The sequence below is a fragment of the Corvus hawaiiensis genome, chromosome 14 (assembly GCF_020740725.1).
Source record: "Corvus hawaiiensis isolate bCorHaw1 chromosome 14, bCorHaw1.pri.cur, whole genome shotgun sequence".
NCBI classification, from domain to species: domain Eukaryota; kingdom Metazoa; phylum Chordata; class Aves; order Passeriformes; family Corvidae; genus Corvus; species Corvus hawaiiensis.
Genome location: NC_063226.1, coordinates 17459556 through 17476396, shown reverse-complemented (window position 1 = coordinate 17476396; position 16841 = coordinate 17459556). Strand labels below are relative to the sequence as shown.

At 38.8% G+C, this 16841-nt stretch overlaps 1 long non-coding RNA gene across 5 annotated transcripts in view; it reads right to left on the bottom strand.

Moving 5' to 3' along the window:
- LOC125333040 overlaps positions 1 to 16841 on the bottom strand; it is a 181655-nt gene that overhangs the window by 42127 nt on the left and 122687 nt on the right. For 2 of the 5 annotated variants that reach the window (XR_007206732.1, XR_007206733.1), the window contains one exon: positions 348 to 2406. The exons of 1 other annotated variant lie outside the window; for it this stretch is intronic. This is a non-coding gene — a long non-coding RNA (uncharacterized LOC125333040). Of the gene's footprint in view, positions 1 to 347; positions 2407 to 7492; positions 14564 to 16841 lie in introns of those variants that run through there. 2 more of the 5 variants (XR_007206731.1, XR_007206735.1) reach the window with 1 other exon arrangement.

Below are 16841 nucleotides of genomic sequence, written 5' to 3'. Positions count from 1 at the left end.
CAGAAAGTAGGTTAAATATTATGTATGGTATTCAGCTTTCTGTGCAACTTCTCAAATTTGAAACTGATATGTGTAGATGAAAATCATGAGAGACCAAAATATCTTTTTTTCTCCCTGTTTTAATGAAAATTGATTTGCAATATCCAAAATCAGCTGCACATATTAGATAGAGATGATTTAAATTTTCCTACAGAATTAATGTGTTTTGTTTTATGAATATTTATTTTCTGAGGTTATTCAGAAGCAAAGACCTATTTTTGAGTGAGTAAAACCTTCTGCTAAACATAGGAAATATCTTTCCTGTTCTTCATTTTATCTACAGGAACGCTTACTATGGCAGTGGCCCAATTTAAGTAATAAGACATTTTGAGGTGGTCTGTATTTGGGATCATATAAAGTTTAAAATTAGAGCTTAGACAGTTTCCAAGTTTTTTTTCAGATACATTTTGAAGAAGAAATCTCAAATATAGAATACCTTAAGTGCTAATTTTATACAATAGTCTGTCATCTAGTTAGGCTTCTGTTCCCAATAAGAGGAAGTAGGCAAATATCCTCTGTATTACAGGATTGTGTCCCTTCTAGTTATACAGTTTCAGCCTCACCTCTAGTTATGCACTGCTTCCTGTGAGGCTTGTGCATTGATAGCCCTGCCCTCTGTAGCTTTGTCTGCAGTGCTCTTAGAAAGAAATCATGAATCCTCATAATGGGAAAGACACTTGAACTGGGGACAGACAGGAGGTAATGAAGGGAGGTGGGAGAGTGCTGGGGTACCTGTGCTCTCTGCAGAGCCTTGGGGCAGCAAGGGGTCAGGAATGCTGGGCACAGTCAGTAGGTCTCTTCTGAGTGATCCCATTTCATTTGTGCCTTTGTGAAAGGGCTCAAACACGTGCACTTGCAACATCTTCGTGCTTCAGTACCAGCATTGGGATGTCTTTGGGTATAACAGAGGGGGTACTTGCTGACTCCATGGTATTGCTCCTGTTAGGGCTCTTACAATAAGAGATTTAAAGTAATTTGGCATGGAAGCAGCAAGAACTGAGATTTAGCTTGGCCTGCCCAACCTATAATAATCATCATTCTGTGTCTGTTAAACAATGTTATACAAAATTCTATTTAAAAAGCAATAATGTCTGTTCCTGATAATGTCCATTTTATTGGAAACTGTGAAGACTGACATGCAACATGCTTGATTTGCTGAATAGCATTTTACTAATGTATTACAGTATAAGATAGAGCATATTTACATTTCAGAGGATATGCCTCTATTATTAGCTGCAATAAGAGGTATATTCTTGATGCAGTTAGTATAAGGATGACCATTTCTTGCTGTTGTGAGTACTTGCCTTCAGAATGCAATTGTTGCTCTTCCTCCTTGATGTGACATTTCTCTTGATGGGCAGAATGCTGCTGTGAATGCCAAAATAGCTCATAGCCAGACAAGACCCTACAGGTTTAATAATGAAAACATACTTTCAAAGCTGAAACACTGGGACAGTGCCAGCTGCAAGTGCTTCCATGCTCATGTATTCTTAAGGTTAAACAAGCCACATTCTCTGCTTTAGGCCCCTGATCATCTTGGCTGTGCTGCATTCACTGCATTGTGTCACTGTCTGACAAGCTCAGCTCTGGACAAAATATTCCAGCTGAAGTCTCAAGTGCCAATCAGGAGGTAATAATCCTCAAAATATCAGCCACTTCCCCCATTTCTTTACCATCTGCAAACTGGGTGTTCCCTTGCTCACCATCCAGGTTATTAATAAAACAACTTGATAAATATTGGGCCTGGTATTGAAGTGTCAATCCCTAAGAGGTCCTGCCACAACTGGACCCCAGCTAGACTTTGGCTTTTCACTGTCACTTTTCTTGTTTCTCTTCTTGTGATTAGAAGTGGCTTTAAGGAAGACTTGCTGCATAATTTCCCCACAGATTGATGTTTCCCCATAACTTCCTCCTTTGTCTTAAAAATGGGTTAAATATCTTTCTCCAGTCTTTTCTGAGCACCATGCCCTATGAAAGTCTGCTTCCTTGGGACCTGCAGTTGCACCCCATCTGTTTGCATGGATTTGTATATTGTTCAGTTCTGCCAATGACCTTCTTCATTATAGAAACACAGGATTTACAGTGTGATGGAAATGCAGTGATCCAAAACATTGTTAAAGCTTCTGATGCTGCAAACTGGAATTTTTAATTTTTTTTTTTTTTAAATCACTTGTGTTGCATCAGCGTGTGCTTTGACAGATGGTTAAGCATCCCATAAGACTGAAATAGAATATTGGGAATATGTCTTTATCAATACCAAAGTGTAGTAAACGACCTTCTGTTGCCTGTATCCTCTGGAAAATGTCAGGCTTAGTTTACTTATATCTTGTAGTGCTGTTGTTGACAGAAATGTGTGAATGACTGCTCCTGTTAATGGATAAGATAAATAAGAATTACTGTGTGGCTAACTGACAGACATGAGAAAACTATCTCTGCTGAATCCTTGATCAATGCTTTTTCATAGGAAATATTTTCTGTTTGTTTTGAATGGAAGTTTGGCTGGCCCACGGAGCTGGTAATGTTATTACACATTTTTTCCTTAAATCACTACTTACAGGCCAGACTGGCAAAGCAGTAACTGTGAGGTTTTGCTCTCTAAAGACTGATTGATGGCCTGTGTGAAATAAGTTTGTTCTCTCAGTATAGTTACTAGCGGAAGAGATTCATGTCATAAAAACCAGCACCACAGTGAATTGTCTCTGTGGAAATTTGACAAGAAAGCGAGGACTGATAGAGCTTGGAAATGAGTTACCTTTCTGCACCTAGAGGGTCTTCTGTCAAAACATAAAATGGTGAAAAGGCATCAGTGGCACCTTAGTGATCATCTTTGTATTTAAAACAGGATAACCATCAGAATATTTTTTACTATTTCTTCTGTTCTTTAAAACCATGCTAGTGATGATAAATTCATCCACATTTCAATATCAAAGGGAGGAGATTGTACCAGATGAAAAGGAAGTTAATGAACAAATGCCTCTATTCATTGCATGTGTTATTTTTAGAGCTGAGTAGAACGGGTGGTTGGGGGGTATTTGTTTGTTTCAGGGAATTTTTTTTTTCCTTTATTCCTATTGTCATCTGTAGACAGAAAATTAAATAAAGACAAGAGATGTATTATTCCTGTAACACTGCCTGATGTCCTTCCTCTATTCCCAACAGCTGCACCACTGCACACAAACTCCCAGCCCTTCCATGACTGTTGCAGCTGGTTTCAGATGAAAATGTCTGTATTCAAGTCCATTGTAGTGCACTGATGAAAGGTCCATGTTGCATTGCTGTTGAAAGAGAATTTGATTCATTGCTCTGCCTTCAGATATTACAAATGTGCTGCTGTATAAAGGAGAGATAGTTCTGAATTCTCCCTCTCTGCTGCAAGCCCTAGTGCACCATATGCTGAAGGATACTGCATTTTAAGTTGATAATGAGATACAGCATAATAGGGTCAAAGCAGTGACGATCAAACTGAACATATGCTGTGGCTTATTCATACTGAATGAAGACCTCCAACTATTGATGTTGTTGTTACCAAGGCAGAAATATTTTTTCCTAGGAGATATTCTTGATTTACTGTAAGAAAATCTGACATACAGACTCAGGAAAGCAGGTATCAAATGATCTGTAAATGCCTTCAGTATTACTTAATATTTTCATCAATAAACTGTAAAAGAGGTACAACAGCAGCCTAATGGAGTTCAATGACCTTTTGAGAGAGTCTTATAAATATATCTGGGAAAAATGCAACTTAGTGGGAGAATGGGTAACATGAAAAGAAATCCAGGAGAAAAAAAAAGAGAGAGAAATATGCCAAGAACTTATTGGTGGAGAGACCAGATTTTCCCCTCCTCTTTTAAATTGCATAGAATACAACATTGCCTCTTCGATCACTGGCATGCCATGTATTCAGGGGGTAAATGAAAGAAGCAGCAAAGCGGGAATTTTACCCAACAGTATAATGTCAGCTGTATTTAGTTGTTTGAGGGCCCACCATACTAGAATAATTTTGATTCAGCAAAGCCCTGCTCCTAAAATGTTGCCATGAATGTTGCAAAGCAGTTTGGCTCCATCAGTGCTATGTGATAGGGATACAGTGTGGATAGAACCCCTCTTCACAGAGCAGTTTCCTCAGGCAAGACTTCACTGCTTGCTGCCTGTGTTCAGTCAGGTGTCTTTTCACCAGATGTTTCTAATTTTATTCATGCTAGTGCATTAAACACAGAGCTTTCCCTGTAACCTCTTCAGTCAGAGCACAGACTATCACAGAAGACTACATAAAAGCAAGCAAAGATAAAAACCTCATACAAATTCAATGTTGACTTATAGCTAAATCAATTACATTTCTTATGTAAGTAAAACTTGTTTGTTGGCTGGGATTCTCTAGTTAAAGTTGAAGGACAGGGCAGTTACAGAGATTTGACTTAAAAATAAATAGGAATTACTTCTAAATTACTAGACTTTTTAGGGATCTGGTCAATTTTAAAATGATTGTGGGAAACTGCATGACTAAGACCAGCAATGAAAAACTATTTCTACAAGTCTGTTAGGTGCATAGAACATTCACTTTTAAATGTATTTTATTTTCAGAACTGATATTTACACATGTCAGTTGACACTAATTTCTTTTATGTACTTATTTCCTTTAAGTCAAAGGCAACATCTGCAATCAGGTTCCTTTTAGTTATCCAAATTTCTGCCTGGAAATACATTGCTTTACATCTGAGGTAGTTAGGCGCTCGGGGGCCCGACCGAGACGTGGGTACAGCGCCCGGCATCGGCAGCGAAGCTGCGACCAGAGGAGGCGACGCACGGAGAACTGAGCAGCCCGGCCCGCGCAGCCCCGAACGCGACCCCGGGAAGAGCGCGCAGGCACCAGCAGCTCCGACAATTCCAACACGGGAGCGACCGAAAGAGAGAGCAAAGACGCAGCGAGACAGAAAACAGCAGCCACTCGGAAAAAGGAAAAGATCATAGTAACTAAGACCTTAGGGATAGTAAAATGGTATAATGTTAAGCAAAATTATGGTTTTATAACAAGGTGTGACAACCAGCAAGACATATTCGTGCATAGAACTGCTATTAAAAAGAATAACCCTGAAAAATGCATCCCAAGCTTGGGAGATGGAGAGGTAGTGGAATTCAAAATTATACAAGGTAGAAAAGGGTTACAAGCATCGCAGGTCACTGGGCCTGATGGTGTTCCTGTAAAAGGCAGTATATATGCTAAAAATCGTAGTCATGTTAGACAATATCTCCCTTGTAAACCCCCCCTACAGTCTCCCTTTCCTAATCCCACCTTTCCCTTTTACCCTATGTCCTATTACCCCCAGTGTATTCCCAATCCGTTTTTTCACCCATGGTTTCCCTCACAAAACCATGCTTTTGCCAATTGTTTCCCCAAAAATCCCTTTCCAATGCCGAGTGGGGAATGAAAAGGGGGAAGGAAGAAGTTAAACCCTCTCCTGCCTCAGTTTCCCCACAAAGCATGCTCAGAGAGTTCTGTCTCCCTTCTGTCAGCCCTAAGCTGTTCCACAGAATCTGATTGGACATTTAAAGACTCAGGAGGGTGGCTTGTTTTGTCTTGAAACTGTTCTTGTTATGTTTATCCAGTTGTTTTCATTCTCCTTTTATTAAAATAAAACGGGTGAGGTGTTGGGGTCCCTCCCCTGCTGTGTAGCCCTGGGAGAGGGGCCCTGAGGGCACAGACACGGGGTTTCCTGTCCCTGCTCAGCCTCGTTCCCATTGGTTGGTTTGTGTTCCCTGCGCGGGCAGAAGGACCCTTGGTCCCGTGACTGGAACAGTTCCTGGGCAGAGCTCCGGCCATGCGGCTGGAGAAATAAACATCTCTGAAACAGCTATCAAGAATCTGTCTGTCCATATATATTTCCTTTCCACGGGACTCCTGGTTTGATATATGTGTGTTGCAGGATCCCCACTGCAACAGTTAGGTGGTGGTGGGTAGGTGTGAAAGATAAATTAACTACAAATTTTTGAAGTCCAGCACAGGGCCTGGAACTGGTTCTTCTCAGGTGATGCTACGTTCCTTTGTGTCAGGAAAGCAGGGCTGTGGGGCAGTAGAGCTGGTGAGTGATGAACAGCCCTGCTGTCCTGGGAGTGCCATTAGTACCTCCATGTGTGGTGAGTAATGAGCAGGTTAAGTACCTGCACAACAGTGGTTCCCATAAAGGGGTTCTCTTTGATTTCCTTGCTTTGTTTCTCTCCTGTATCTCATAGCCTGGGCTTTAAAAGATGCTTCCCATTCTGTCTGCATATACTGTTTTAGACATTGCCTTATTCAAGCATATTTTAGAACAGTGCATAGAGCAGTGCAACCAAAAGCACGAATGTGTGCATGGACAAGTGATTGTATTGGAATATTAATATTCATTAGCTTGAACCACAGCTGTTTCACTGTTTTCATCTCTTGCCAATTCCAAAATAAAACATCAAGAGGGAAAATATATGTTTCCACCAGTTTTAAAGGTCCAGATGCTTAAAAAGTACATTAAGACATGAGTACTCAATGGCTATTAGTTGTCCCTGTATCACACTCAATATATATCCACTGTTTTTCTCACATTCACTCAGGGCTGGGGAGAATTCATGCACATGCCTATTTACGCTGTTAAAAACAAGATGTTTCTAGGAAGTTTTCTAATGTTTGCTACGCTTAATTTTTCCTATGATATGGGGGACAAGCAACTTCTGCCTTATTTCTGTCTAATCTTGTTGCATCATGAATATCAGACATTTTGGATAATATGACCTAAAATCACTAACTGTACATTTCATTTTTAAATTCTGCCACACGTGTTTGAATGCAGCAGATGGTTAAAACTGTGGGACATACTATACAACAAGAACCTAATTGCATATCTGTTTTCATTTCAGTGCATTGATTGATATAATTTCATCAGGTTAATAGGGCAGCACAATACCCTTGTCCCTGCTTGATGTAAATAGCAATGTTGTGGGCAGATTTCCTAACTTTTCTGAAACCATAGGTAGAGCAAGAGCTTAAGTGATGGTATCTTTCATTTTGAACTATCTACGGGTTTTTTCTGCAAGTATAAGTAGAAATTTACTGCTTCCTTCTCTCTGGGAGAATGATCTCCAAAGCCAGCAGGTGCTGATGCTCTTTGTTGATGCACTTTCCATGCAATTAGGGCAGAAGCAGGAGGAGTTGCTGATTCAGCTTTCACAGCTCATCTCAAGGCACCTATCAGAGATCATTGCCCTTAAGACACCTCATGCTCCCATTTGTATTGATCAGTTGGCTCCATGAAGATAAGACTGAAATTTGTAATTTTTTCATATAGGCTTGCCTTTCAAAAACTGGAAAATAAAAAAAACCCCAAAAACAAACACCCAAAAAAAGTATTAGTGGGCAAATTAAAAAAAAAAAAAAAATCTAAGATTCAAGGCACTTATGTACAAAATAGAAAGAAAAGGGCTACAAAACTATAAATTCAATTCTAAACCATATTTAACTACTCCTAGATATTTTAATGAAGAATAACAATGAACTTAACCCATCACAACTGAGACTAAAACTTTAATGATGCACTGAAGGTGGACTGTACTCATCTTTTCAATTTTACCCTCCTACATGGATCTGAAACCAGATGTGGGAGCTGCTGACTCTGCTAATCCTGTTGAGGGCAGCCTTTTGTGAGTTCGATGAAAACCCTTCCCAAACATGTCTGAGCTGCCAGGACTTGCACCATAGAACAGGAGGGTATCTGAAATAAATTCTGATTTTACTTAAAGTCCTTAGCTATAAATTCTGCTGTTCAGCAGCTGCTCTACAGAGCTGAGCTCCAACAGAGAGGGTGGGGAGGGAACTTCCAAGAGAAGAAGAGTGCAAGAAGCACTTCAAGGCAGCAGCTGCCACAGATATCCAAAGGGATTTCCACTAAACAGAGCCTCTACTTTAGCTGTGCTCAAACTCTGCATTCAACAGCACTAGGAATTCCTCCCAGTTCCCTCCACCAGCCCGACTGAATGCTCTGTCTGACCTGCATCAACTACTGCTTGCCTTGGATTCTTTGAGAGCATTACACTTGACAACACCTCTGTCACATTTTCAGAATACATTGTGGTTCTTGAGGAATCCATTCGGTGCAGGTGGATGGGTCGCGGTGCAGCTGCAGGGTGAGCTCTGGGAGGGGGCTGAGACAAGAGGCCATGAATTGCCACCCTTTGGATAACAAAGGGCACCTGTGGCTCAGCTGGGTGAAGACACTCAGGGCAGGAGCTGAGAACGCCAGACTTTCCTGGAGCTAGGACAGCGAGGGGATAAAAGCCCAGGAGTTCTGAGTCCCTCCTCAGAGGCACCAGCTCGAGCTGGTATTTTTTTATTTGGTTATTGCACCAGAATTAAATTGGTTGATGGATCTGGACATCTGAGACTTTGCTACAGGAAACCTGGTCTGGCTGTGAGTGGGGTGTGCAGGGAGCCAGGTGTGGACTGTGCCACACTGTGACTTTTGTCCCAGCAGTGACAGCCTGGGGTGGTGCAAGGGTGGCTGCCAGAGTGGCTCCTGGCTTCCTGGTGGCACAGGAAAGTGTCCTTAACAGTGATATTGCCCTGTATCCAAGAGTCCATGAAATGTGAGGTAAGGAGGTGCTTCAGTATGATGTACTTTGCCATGACTGAGACAAATTATGAGCTGTTGTGGAAATTTAGAGAATGTTATCAGTCATTATCTGTGTCTGAACCCAAAATTAAAGCCACTGCCTTTTTTATACAAGTCAATCACATTTGAGACTTGCTTAGTGGTTTCAGGTGTTGAGGGTTTTTTTTGTTTCCTTCTCCCCTCCTTCCCCCTTTCATTAATGAAGAATAACTTCTGTAGCTTAACACCTTGTACATTATATTTCAAAGTAACAGCCTTGAATGATTTTTCTTTTTTTTTTTTTCCATGGTCAAGAAATAAGACTTTGAAAGCAAAGGTCAACAATGTAGAAGCAAATTCCTGCAACATAGCTTCAGCAGCAATTTGAGCCATAAGTGACCTTCAATTTAACTTCTATGGACATCAAATTCTTCTTCTAGAGAACAATGACAGTACATGGCCTTGTAAATATTAGTCTGAAATAAATTCACCTTTACTGCAAGTTTTGATATACTAACACTCAGAGTAAACAAGTGTTATTGCTTAGAGGAGTACAAGGTTTTAGGAAGGTGTGTTTGATAAAGTATGCAGTGAAAAAATAATACATTTCTTGGATTTTTTTCCTTTTTGATTTCTTGTTTTCTTGGTGACAAATTTTGAAAGAAGGATTACAGATTAATAATTGTATTTGATCTTGATATATTTACTTTATTCCAGAAAACAATTACCAGACTGGTGCCTCTCATTGTTCTACATACATGTGCAAAATAATTCCATGTGAATTGTTGCCTGCTTATATATTTAAATATAATTATGTTTTCTCTTTGCATCCTCAGTGGAAGTAATAAAATTCTAGTTTTTCTTTTTAGTCTGAGGATGCAAAATTGTTGTGTTCAGATATAGGAGAGATTTTGAAGTGGGAAGCTGTGTTGTTACTGAACACTGGTTTTGATAATTCAATGAAATGGAGTTCCGACAGACTCTTGAACATTTTAAGCCATATGTTTCTGAAGTTGGAGTGTTAGTCAGAGATGGGAGGGATGCAGTACTTCACCCACTGTAGGAAAACACATAGGGCTGTCTGAATCACCTGGTTGTTCCTTTACTAGGCTTATTACTTTGTATAGGACTAAAGCACAAATACAAAATAGAGCCCATCTTGATTTTAAAGCACCCAAGAAAGAATTTATAGCTTTTACTAAAAGACAGTTTCAAATTTGAAGACACAGAACATTTGAACTTTTATACTAATCCAATTTAAATTTATCAAGATTCAACTTCCAAGTCTCACTTCTTGATTTACTGTTTTCCAAATTCAGTCCACATTACATGGATTGCTTTCCCTTATTTTCCACTGTATACCATTCCCTCTAACGAAATTAAAATGGTCACAGCCTAACCACTGATCCAAACCAGTCTACGCAACAGTTTTGTTATTGCTCTTCACAATCCTGCTACCATCAAAGATATTAAATAGCACAAAAGAGACATGGGTCACTCCCAGAACCCCAATATACCCATCTTAAATTGCTTGTTTGGTAATTTATTCTGCTCCTTCTGTTCATCCAGTGTTAAGTGAATTTTAAAATCAATAGACACTATACACCAACACCAAACCAAAACAATTGTGTGAGTATTCAATCTATGGGAACAATAAGCACCTGGGATAAAATTTGCTGTTCCTTTTTTCTCAGAGGCAGAGTATTTAGCACTTTTCTTGCCAAGCGTTAGTTGCTTGAGATTCAAGAGGTTAAAACAACCTTGAATAAGCATCCAGGTTTGTTTTTTGGGAAGCTGTTAAGCAGACACCACTTGAGCCACATGGATTGTTGCATACAGGGTTTTGAGTCTTCTGTGTACAGTACCTTCAGTTCTTTATGTAGCTGTTCTGTGGGTGACTATTTTCCCTTGTGGTTTTCAGAGAACAAACTAGAACTGGAGAAGTTCTTGGCCCAGTTACAGCTCAGGTGTTTCCATCTTTTCACAACTCTACCAAACTACTTCTGCTTTGGTTAAGGAGTCAAGTGCATGCATTGCAGAGAGGAAAAGGCCTCAGGTTGTGGCAAGGGAGGTTTAGATTGCATATCAGGGAAAACATCTTCTCAAATACTGAATATACTGTCCAGGGAAGTGGTTGAGTCACCATCTCTGGAAATATTTAAAGAACATGTGGACGTGGCAACACATGGTTTAGCAGTGACTTGACAGTGCTTGGTTAATGGTTGAACTCAATGTTCTTAAAGGGCCTTTTCCAACAGAAGAAATTCTATTTCTAAATTTATTCTGATTTCTAAAGGAAACTGCCTGGTCTGGAAAAGTATTTGGTTTGAATATGCAGAAGGAGACATTCTTTTCTGGGGTATCAGCAGAGATTTCTGTGATTCTTAATTAACTTCAGCATTTAAGTGGTAGGTTTTAATTTAACTGAAGTGTTTCAATGCTTCCAAAACTTATTTTTATTACTAACCTTGCTTTTGAATGTAATTCATATAAACTTAGTAAAATCTTCATGAGGGACTGAAACTATTTCAGGGTTCACAGACAGGACAACATTTAGTAGAGTTTTCTTGCCTCAGCATTTGCTATATGAATACCAATGAGAAAAAGACAACATTTTGTTTTCTCCTTGAACTCTGACTGCTATCTATATGTGGATTATTTTGATACCAGGATATTCCTTTTTTAATACATACACAGGTATGGGGAGTGTATGAAAATAATAATAAAAAAATTAACTATGTTGTCCTGATCCATGGTCATGTCTCCTGGCATTTCATGATTCAGTACTTGTGGAATAAATTATCTGCAGTGAACTGACTTAGTGGATGAAGAATGTGACTTATTTGAAGAAGAATGTGTAGGAGGGGGGAGAAATTAGCATATATTGTTACGTTATACAGTGCTAAGCCTGAATTTCAAATAGATGATGGTGTATTCATTTTTTTTCCCCCTAAAGTGGTATTCATTCTAGACAGCAATGCCATTGTTTGTAAATGATGTCACCTAACAAATCATGTGGATGCTTCATTCAGTAAAAGAGCAGTCTAGGAGCCATGGACGTATTATTAGGATGGTTTTAAATGCTTAGCATATAGTTATTGCCAGGAGAACATGCAGATCTGATCATGGTGCTGAGGAGATGATTAGTCATGTTGTGCAGACCAGATATTTTTACAGCTAAATCACTGCCTGTTCAAAGGAGTTTTTTTTTTCTTTTTAATATGAGAAGCACCAACAGTAAAAGATGGTGTTTAGAATCAGTGTTGTCTTTCCCACATGAATTCATTTATCTGTCCTTCTTTATTTCTTTCCTCAGCCACTGTTTTACAGTTTAATTTGTCTTGTTCTGTTATTTGGACCCCAATGAGGCAGAGATGCAATGAAAACATGATTTATTGCCGAAGATAAACATGAGCTAAGAAAAGCTTTTAGGTCATCGTGGAAGGGAAAACTTAGAGATAAAAAGGGTGAGGTGCCCCTGCCATTATTCATGTTAGGGCAGTAGCTCAGCATAGATGGGCCTTTTGCAATTTTGGTTCATTTTGGTTTTTTTTTTTTTAAGCAAAGTAAGAGATGATGCTCTTTCTGAAGAACTTTTGCTCTAATTGAAATAAGAATGGGTAAGAAAATGGGATAGCCCCATCTCACACAAGGAACTGAGAACAAAGAGAAATCAGTGCTTGATTCAATGTCTACATGAGCATGTGTTTGCTTTCAGACTGACTAGCTGCATTTCAATTCACTACTGTATTCAGAGTGATTTTTTACCAGCTGAGGATCCAGCCCAAGAAGTTCTCCTTGTATCAGTTTGTCTAGTCCATGAAAAATAGCACCCCGCTTCAGCTGCTTTTTTGCTATGATAATGAAATACTGTAGATTTTAAACATAGAACTGGGTTTTTATCAGTCTGCCATATGTTTTCCATAGATAACTACATGGTCTAATTGGTTTGATTCAAACTACTGACATCAATATGCAAATCGAGTTGAATGGAATGTGTTTATATTGCAGCTTCCTTCTGAACCATTGATTGAAATATGAGTGCTTAAAATAGATCTGTGGGGAATATTTAAGTAGTTTGCAATTGTACACATTCTGTCTTGCCCGTGCTGAGTCCTGTGAAACAAATAAGGAAAAAGTACTGGTCAACTTCTCTTCCCTAACCTAACCCAATGTGTTTTAGAGCATCTTCATGCTTGCAAGATTTTTAAAATTGAGTTAGATCAGAAGTGGCATATTTAGAAAGGTGTATATATATGCTTATGTGAGGCTAAAGCTATATTGTGCTAGCTCTGCAGAGATATTACTGGAGCACAGACCTTTCTGTCACTTTGAAAGTATTAGTTACCTTTCCTTTTAATATTGCATGGTTATGGTGTTGTAATGGATGTCTCTGTCTGGTTTTGTCTCTGTACTCTTTGCCTCTGTCCTCTCTTTCAGTGTCCTTCCCCAGTCTGTTAAGGCCAGATACCAGGTGGGCCATGCCATCATACCAATTATTTCCACTGGAAGGGCTGCCAGGACAATCTTTTACTGTTCATTTTTCATTACCACAAAAAATCACATTTCTGTGCAGGAGTCAAAAAATGTTTATGCGTGCATCTCTGGATTGCTACAGAAATATCAGGCTCAGTATGTAATCATAAGTGACTACAAAATTTCCAGTCTTACTGGAAGGTGCCTGAATTTAAACAAAATCGTTTTGTAGGGAAGCAAAAATATGCACATGCTAAACAAAATTTTAAATACATTAACTCAATTTTTAGAAGTTTCCCTGGCAGGTTTGTGTGATTTGGTAACAAAACAGCTGCACTCTGATTTCTGACTTTATTCAAGCAACAGACATTATAAACAAGTAAAAGAATTTCTTGTATACAATAAAATATAGATTTTGTTTATCACCTTTAGTATTTCACATCATATAACCATGTTTTGTGATAGCAATTCAGTATCATTATATTAAATAGATTGCTACTTGTATGAATCATGTATTGATTTCTTGACTTGGTTCTTTTTATTAAGTGAAGAAGCCCATGCCTTCAAGAGCCACATTATTGCAATAATAAGTATCTTTCATTTCCTCACCAAATTAAAATTGACAATACACAAAGTAGTGAGCACACCTGTAGCTATTTCCAGCCCCTTAAAAGCTGCTGGTATTTTTAAGTATTGATTTTAAAGAATAAGCTTTTGGAGGAGAATCTCAGCTGCTCTTTCAAGAAAAGGAAGGGGACTTCAATAGTGAAAAAGACTTGCAAAACATAATTCCTAAAGACGAAGTAATCAAATCATGGACAAAGCCAGTCAAATAGGATTGTAGAACCCTGCCTAAATACCCTCTATAAAGGTGTCTTCTGCTTGGAGCCGGTTCAAGCACTCCTTTTCACAGCTGCCAGAGACAGGGGGATGGATCACCTTCCTAAATTGTGAAAAATCATGTGATATCGAGTTATGTCTTTTATTGCAGCTTTACAATGTTGGGGTTTTTATGCTAATCATGAAAATAGAAGGAAAAAATGGCCGTAGCTTCATGAAAGTCACTGAGAAGGCAACCAGTGATTTCCAATGGAGACAGGATTTTATTCCTGCTAATTTCATTCTTTCTTCATATTCCTATTTTTCAGATTGAGTCACTGGTGAAGAGTAGGTTCCATGAGAAGGGGCACTAAGGCTGCTGGGACTTAGTCTGAATGAACTGACCAGCACGGGTGTTCTGGAGGGCAGAAGTCTCTCTGATGCAAACAACAAACTTGTTCTTCTATCTGGCTTTCACTGCCAGCTCCAGGGTGAATTCCAGGAGCTGAATTGCTTTCACAGTGGGAATACTGAGCTATCTTCATTCAGCAAGGCATACGTGCCCTTAGCTCTTAAACTGCAACTAGCACTGTTCAGCTGGATTACTCCTTCACCTCCTGTAAATACTGCAATGGAAAAAGAAAATTAGATTGAAAATTCCATGCAACTATGCCAGAAGTTATGTTAAGAAGTGGAACAAAGGAAAAATGAATAGCAAATACCTTATTAGACCTTCCTGTGCTTCAGACAAGGTAAAACTACTTCCTGTGTTTGGTACAAAGTTTGGAACTATTTGCTTATGCAGCTGCTTCTCTGTGGGTGGATCCACTGGTGTGCAGTCACTTAATTGGGGACAACTCCTAAGATTACTGCTCAGAGAGAGCTCTCTGAAATCTGAGGGGAAATGAAAATGAATCTACAGGAAATAGCATAGCAGCAAATTGAATTTTAGAAAAGTTTTATAGACCTACTACAAAATGCTTTTTGGCTGAAAGACTTTATAATGAGATTAACATTTACAATTCTCCTCCAGACTGCTCCTGAATGAAAATGTGCAGCTGTGGTTCAAGATGTTTACAGAAATAAGCACCATTTTCAGGGGTACAAATGTGTAGTAAAATTATTCACACAGGGAAAAAAATTAGATTTAAACATACACATATACAGAAAGTTGTATCAATACCAAATTTCTAATGCATTTTTGTCCCCCTGGTGTAAAAGTGAGTAGGACTTAATCTAGTGAGCATGTATTCACTTGCTTACATTTGTTCCTTTGAGTCACTGCTCTGGATTTGAATGTGTTGCCTTAAACTGCAGCTTTCTCTGATTACAACATCCTGGCTTATAAAGTATAAAAACCCTATTGATCTCTTACAGCATCAAGTGGAAAAGAGCAATATTATGAGACTTAGGATAAGAGAGTGATTTCATCACCAAAGTAGCTGTTTGAAAATTTTTTTAAAAATTGAAATTGGGAGGAATAAATTGACCTGTGTGATAGGAAAAGGACAAAAATCTTCAAGATATTTACCAGTTCTTTGGAGTAAAGGACATACAGCTTTATGACTGTGCCTTCAACTTCCTAATTTGTAAGCTGCTGATTACCACCCTACTTCTGCAATTGATCTGTTTGCACTGGCAAATGGTTCATGGGCAGGCTTGTTGGAGGATCTCAATGTGGGTATAAGACAAAAGACAAACATCTATAAGAAGAATTGGCTTCCTCATGTTACTTTCCAAACACTTGATATCTTTCGGCAATGCAACTTCCTACTCCAGAGACAAGGCACAGCTCTCTAGAGCACCCAGCAATCTCCTTTAAATTTAGCTTTGTTTCTATGAAGTTTGGAATCTGATTGTCAGCAATAATTGTGCATTAATTAGTAACCTTATTGAGGAAATATGCTCCAACTCCTGCGGTGAGAAACTTCTTTAAATTGAAAAGCACAGCATATTTGCAGATAGATTATAAATCTGAGAATGGGTTTTAGATTCAGAATTAACATTTTAAGGTTGCATGCACAGTAATCCTTCAGATAACATCCAAAGCTGCTACATAACTAGCATATCAAAGCTAATATGTTTCTTCATTACTGTATGACCCTTGCCATGAATCTGTGTGTTAGGAATTCAGTTCTGAAGAGAAAAACTGGTTTGCTTTAATTTGCACTTGTAAAAATGTCTGTGTATGTATATGTGTGTGTCTATATACATATATCTATAACCATTTCCTGCACTGCCTCTTTGCTAACATCTATGTTCATGCTTCTACATAAAGAACAGTACTATGAGTTGGGTCACAAGGCTAATTAGCCAGTGAAAGTGGCTAAATTTTCAGAACTGTACTTACAAATCTAGATTTGCAGGCTGAGTTGCTACGTTTCAGTTGATTGTGACATGTCCTTATACATATTTGTATGAAATTCTGACAGTGTATATTTTCTGGATAAAAATAGTTGTTTGTGTTCTATAACTGATCCATGAGGGTCAGCAGTAAGATAGAAAGTTGGAAAAAAAAAGAGTATATGAGGGACTGAAAATGAAATTGGAATAATGTTGGTTTTGGTGAGGACACCCTTCTGGGAAGACTGTGCAGATGTCTGGAGTAGATTTTAAGGGCCTGCTTTAGGAAAACACTTGCAGTCAGTTTTGCTTCTGAGTGCATGTCTCTCATATACTGCACTCTGAATTACATGATTGGGAACAAGCATCTGGGTGAAATCTGGTTATTCATCTACCCCAGCATTTCTGAACACAACATTTATTAAAAAAGGCAAAACAAAATATATAAATTAGGGCCTTGAAAAGCAGTGTAAATAGAGATACAAAGAGACTTTTGAACACACTCAAATTCCTGGCATGACTCTGATAAGAAGCAAGCCATTAGGGACCAGA